Raw genomic sequence first — 6,658 nt, forward strand, 5'->3', positions numbered from 1 at the left:
GTATCTCTAAGGTAGTAAGACGAGTCCTTCGGATATATGCCTAGGAGTGCTATAGCTGGGTCATATGGTAGATCAATCTTTAGCTGTCTCAGGAACCTTCACACTGATTTCCACAATGGCTGGACCAAACTGCATACCCACCAACAGTGTAGAAGGGTTTTTCTTTTTCCACATCCCCGCCAGCATTTATTGTCATTTGTTTTCTTGGTGATAGCCAATCTGACAAATGAGATGGAATCTCAACGTAGTTTTAATCTGCATTTCCCTGATGACTAGGGATGTTGAACATTTTTTTTAGATGTTTATAGGCCATCTGTGTTTCTTCTTTTGAGAACTCTATTTAGTTCCATAGCCCATTTTTTAGTTGGGTTGTTTGATTTTTTATTATTTAATTTTTTGAGTTCTTTGTATATCCTAGATATTAATCCTCTATCAAACGTGTAGCTGGCAAAGATTTTTTTTTCCCATTCCGTAGGTTGACTCTTTGTTTTATTCACAGTGTCCTTTGCTGTACAAAATCTTTGTAATTTCATGAGGTCCCAGCACTTAATCGTGGTTTTATTGCCTGAGCAATTGGGGTTGTATTCAGAAAGTCTTTGCCAAAACCAATATGTTGAAGGGTTTCCCCTACTTTTTCCTCTAGCAGTTGCAGAGTTTCTGGTCTGATATCAAGGTCTTTCATACATTTGGACTTAATTCTTGTGCATGGAGAGAGATAAGAATCTATTTTCATCCTTCTACAGAACATATCCAGATTTCCCAGCACCATTTGCTAAAGAGGTTGTCTTTCCTTCAGTGAGTACTTTTGGCATTTTTGTCAAAGATCAGGTGGCTATAGCTACCCAGACTTACATCTGGGTCCTCTATTCTCTTCCATTGATCTACGTATCTGCTTTTGTACCAGTACCATGCGGTTTTTATTTTTTGAATTTATTCATCTGAAATAGCATTTCAGCAGTTTACGAAAAGATTAGAGCTATGTGATTCAGATTACATAAGAACTTTCATTCACACATTTGTAATGCTAGAAGTCAGGCAAGGATTGGGGATGCACCTAGCTCAGGTGGATGAGGTCTTTTCCACCACGTATGAAGCCCTAGGGTTGATTCGCAGCACTGTGTAAAACAGGATGTGGTGACACATGCCTGTTACCCCTGCACTTGGGAAGTTGAGGCAAGAGGATCAAAGTTCAAAGTCACCCTTAGCTGAATATGGACAAAGCCCCACGCTGTTTTTATTAATATGGATCTGTAGTATAGGTTAAAATTAGGTATGGTGATACCACCAGCCTTATTTTTGTTGCTCAAAATTGTTTTAGATATTCGAGGTTTTTTTGTGCTTCCAAATAAATTTTTGGATTGTTTTTTCCTATTTGCATGAAGAATGCCCTTGGAATTTTGATGGGGATTGCATTAAATGTGTATATTGCTTTTGGAAAGATTGCCATTTTCACAATATTGATTCTTCTGATCTAGGAACGAGGGATGTTTTTCATTTCCTAGTGTCTTCTGCAATTTCTCACGTGAATGTTTTAAAGTTTTCCTTGTAGAGATCCTTCACTTCCTTGGTTAGGTTTTATTCCAAGGTACTTTATTATTTTTTTGATGCATTTGTAAATGGGAGTGATTCTCTGATTTCATCCTCTGTGTGTTTGTTGTTAGCATATAGGAAGGCTACTGATTTCTGTGTATTTATTTTGTATCCTGCTACATGACTCTAGGTGTGGTTATCAGCTCTAACAGTTTGCTGGTAGAGTGTTTAGGGTCCTTTATGTATAGAATCATGTCATCTGCTAATAATGATAACTTGATCTCTTCCTTTCCAATTTGTATCCCTTTTATGTGTGTCTCTTGCCTTATTGCTATGGCTAAGACTTCCAGTACTATATTAAATAAAAGTGGGGGCAGTGGACACCCTTGTCTGGTTCCTGATTTTAGTGGAAAAGCTTCAAGTTTTTCTCCACTTAGTATTATGTGGGCTGTAGGCTTGTCATAAATAGCTTTTATTATGTTGGGATATGTTCCTTCTATTCCCAGTCTCTGTAGGACTTTTATCATGAAGGGATGTTGGATTTTGTCAAATGCCTTTTCTGCATCTAATGAGATGATCACGTGATTTTTGTTCTTCAGTCCATTTATATAATGTATTACATTTATCGAGTTGCATATGTTGAACCATCCCTGCATCTCTGGGATAAAGCCTATTTGGTTGGGATGAATGATCTGATTTTTGTATTCTGTTTGCCAATATTTTGTTGAGAATTTTTGCATATATGTTCATGAGGGAGACTGGTCTGTAATTTTCTTTTTGTTCTGTCTTTGCCTGGTTTTGGTATCAGGGTGATGCTGGCTTTGTAGGAGTTTGGTAGGATTCCTTCTTTTTCTATTTTATGGAAAAGTTTAAGAAGCATTGGCTGACACATACCTTTGATCTCCGCACTCGGAGGCAGAGGTAGGAGGATTGCTATGAGTTCAAGGCTGGCCTGTGACTACATAGTGAATCCCAGGTCATCCTGGACTGGAGTGAAACCCTACTTTGAAAAAAAACCAAAAAAACAAAAGCAAGCCTTGAGCTGGAGAGAATGTTTAGTGGTTAAGGTTCTTGCCTGCAAAGCCCAAGGACCCATGTTTAATCTCTCTCCAGATCCCACATAAGCCAGACACACAAAGGTGAGGCACATGCAAGGTCGCACGTGGTGGAGTTTGATTGCAGTGGTGTGCCAATTCTCTCTCTCCCACTCCCTCTTTAAAAAAAAAAAAAGTTCCTTTCTTATAACCTTGATTGGTTTTTTTTTTTTTTTTTTTTTTTTTGAGTTTTTTAGTTTTCTTTGGTGAAATCTCAAGAGTGCTTGGTGATCTAGACCATGCTGGTCTGCTCACAATGGTTGGTTTTCTTAGCTTCCCTTGAGAGAATAAACAATAAAAGAACTTAAAAAAAAAAAGGGTGTGGGGGGCTGGAGAGATGACTCAGCAGTTAAAGTACTTGTCTATGAACCCTGATGGCCTGGGTTCGACTCCCCAGTACCCATGTAAAGCCAGTTGTACAAAGTGATACATGCATGTGGAGTTTGATTACAGTGGCAGGAGGCCCTTATGTGCCCATTTTCTTTGCTTGCAAATAAGAACAATTTTTAAAAAGGGTTGGAGAGATGATTCAGCACTCAAAGAGCACCTGTTACACATGTCTGAGGGTCTGAGAACTCCAGAGTTCGATTCCCCGGCACTCACAGAAACAGCTGGGCGCAGCCACGCACTTCTGTAAAGCCCCAGTCCTGCAGAGGAGAGACAGGATGGAGCCCGAAGCGTCGTGGGTTCTGCGTACAGACAGCGAGACCAGCAGCTCTGGCTTGCCCGAGAGGCTGTCTCAGCCACAGTGGATAAGCGAAGACACTCATCATGCTTCTGCATGTGAGCACAGTACTCCCACATCTGCACACACTGACTACACGTACACACGTGCTCCAAAAATGAAAATGGTTCAGGTAGTGATTAACCTTAGAAGGCAGTGGGGGGGCTGGAGAGATGGCTTAGCGGTTAAGCGCTTGCCTGTGAAGCCTAAGGACCCCGGTTCGAGGCTCGGTTCCCCAGGTCCCACGTTAGCCAGATGCACAAGGGGGCGCACGCGTCTGGAGTTCGTTTGCAGAGGCTGGAAGCCCTGGCGCGCCCATTCTCTCTCTCTCCCTCTATCTGTCTTTCTCTCTGTGTCTGTCGCTCTCAAATAAATAAATTAATTAAATAAAAAAAAAAGAAGGCAGTGGGGAAGGAAGTTATTCAAATTTTAAAAAATTTATTGAGAAGAGAGTGTTTGTAGAAGCACCAGGATCTCCCGCTACTGCAAATGAAGTCCAGACACGTGTGCCACTTTGTGCCTCTGGCTTTATGTGGGTACTAGGGAATCGAATCTGGGCCATTAGGCTTTGCAAGCAAGTGCCTTTAACCGCTGGCCCTCTCTAGTCTGGATGCCTTTCCTGTCTCCATAACCTCCGCGAATCCTTCACAGGCCACCTCATGTAGCCCCCACCTTGGTCCTTTTCCCTAAGCACCACAGCCCCCTGCTTCACGTGTGAAAAAGACCCCATTGCAGTGGCTCCAGGCAGTGGTCAGGATGTGGAGCAGGCATTTGGTGGGTGGCTCAATGCATGCTGTTCAGTTCGCCCTGTTTGGTTCTGTCTCACTAGATGGCACAGGCCTCCCATGTTTAACAAGCAAGAGATCACTGAGCTATGCCCCCAGCCTACTTTTAGTTTGTGTCAGAAAGCTTGGTAATAAATGTAAGGACAAGCACTAAAAAAACAAAAAATGCAAGCTGAAGCTTCCACACCAGCAGGAGTAAAGAAAAGCATCACTTCACAGAAAGTACAGCAGAGAAGGCAGCCGAGGAAAAAGACAAAAGATGGTACAAGAAATACAGGCATACTAGTAACCATGAAACTGGCAGATTAAATGAACTCTCAATCCTCTCAAAACTTATGCCCAGATACCCAGATTGGGCGAAAAAAATAATTCCATGTGCTTTCTGAGATAGTCCCACTGTTTAGACCAGGCTGGCCTTGAACATGCTATCCATCCTTCTGCCTCAGCCAGCCTACCGAGCAAAGAGATTACAGGCATGTGCCACCATGCCTGGCTTCACTCATCAATGTAAAATGTAAGAGAAGTATCTTCAAACCACATAGGAGCTGCAGAGGTGGCTCAGCAATTAAACACACTTGTTTGCAACACCTGCTGCCCTGGGTTCAATCCCGTCAGTCACCCACACAAGCTGGACTGGCTTCCATTTGCAACAGCAAAAGACCCAGGGATGGTGGGGTGTGTGTGTGTAAAAATTTAAAAAGAAAAACCACATAGAAAGGATGACAATAAATGTAAGAATGTGTGTCAGGTGAGTTTAGTCAAGCTTGACAGAAGGCAGTTAAAACAGAATTTAAAGCAGCCATCTATAACACATGAGTAAAAATTAAGATAATGGGGTCTGGAGAGATTGCTTGGTGGTTAAACGTGCTGGCTTGCAAAGCTTGCTGGCCTGGGTTCAATTCCCAAGCCACCAATGTAAGTCATATGCAGAAAGTGGCAAAAGCATCTGGTGTTCCTTTGCAGTTACAAGAAGCCTTGGCGCACATACACACATGGGCAAATAAATAAAAATGTTTTTGAAACGATGACGGCGGAAGGAAAGAAGACTCAAGGGCAGGGCTGGAGGGATGGTTTAACGGTTAAGGCGTTTGCCTGCAAAGTCAAAGGACCCAGGTTCAATTCCCCAGGACCCACGTTAGCCAGATGCACAAGGGGGCGCATGCGTCTGGAGTTTGTTTGCAGTAGCTGGAGGCCCTGGTGCGCCCATTCTCTCTCTTAAATAAGTAAAATATATTTAAAAAAGAAAGATGCAAGGGCAGTATTACAAATTAGCCCTGCAGAGCTGACAAGAGTCCTAGGAGATGATCCTCGTGACCAAGGAAATAGAAAGACCTAAAATGAATAAAAACAATAGAAGCAACTGAAAACGGAAAGTCTGAACCAACATAGGTTTAGGAACCAGAACATGAGAGAGAAAAATGTGACAGGAGAATGACTTACCTTGGCGCTGGGAGATGGAGCCACGGGAAAAGCATTTGCCATGCAACTCTGAGTCTAAGGTCAGACTCCCAGATGCCATGCAAAGCCAGAGGCTGTGGTGGGCTTTTATAATCCCAGTACCTATGGTGAGAAGGGAGGCAGAGGATTTCCCAGAAGCTTACCAAGTGGTGAGCAAGAGAGCCTGCCCCAAAACAAAGGAGGTAATGAGGATGACACAAAAATTGGCCTCTAACCTCCATACCTGTTCTATGGTAGGTACGCAGCTGCACATGCATGCGTACAGGAACACACAAAACAAAACACACCAAAACAACAAACACACTGAGTGCAATTTAGGTTGCTTCATCATGAACCATGATCTTACTTGTGATGCAATCACAACATCTGCAAGGAACACATACCATGAAGTCCAATATGGTTGGAAGCCAAAACCACTATCTTAATGTATGGGAAGGCAGGACATCATAATAGAAATGGAATTTAAGATTCAGGGAAAATCAAAATGCTATACACCAATGGTTGCAGTCAGGTTCACATTGCTGGCAGAAATCACCCAAGAGCAGCTTGTAGGAAAAAAGGTTTATTTTGGTTTACAGACTCAAGGGGAAGCTCCATGATGGCAGGGGAAAATGATGCCATGAGCAGAGGGTGGGCATCACCCCCTGGCCAACATCAGGTGGACAACAGCAACAGGAGAGTGTGCCCAACACTGGCAAGGGGACACTGGCTATAACACCCATAAGCCCACTCCCAACAATACACTGCCTCCAGGAGGCGTTAATTCCCAAATCTCCATCAGCTGGGAACCTAGCATTCAGAACACCTGAGTTTATGGGGAACGCCTGAATCAAACCACCTCAGCAGCAAAGCTGTTTTCTCTTCCCTAACAACCAGGCTCACAGAGGTCATGAGAAGAGGATGGGGAGAGCCACTTCTGCAGCCGGGGAAATAAGCATGCGTTTTAGGTCACTCAGCTTTTACAGATGTTTGGTTAAATAAGATTCGGCCAGACTTCACCTCAGCTGTGAAGAGATACCTGGAGCCTTGGCTCCCTAGGGGCGCCTCGTGACACTGAGGAATGCTTT

This window comes from Jaculus jaculus, chromosome 2 (genome assembly GCF_020740685.1).
Source record: "Jaculus jaculus isolate mJacJac1 chromosome 2, mJacJac1.mat.Y.cur, whole genome shotgun sequence".
Taxonomy (NCBI): Eukaryota; Metazoa; Chordata; class Mammalia; order Rodentia; family Dipodidae; genus Jaculus; species Jaculus jaculus.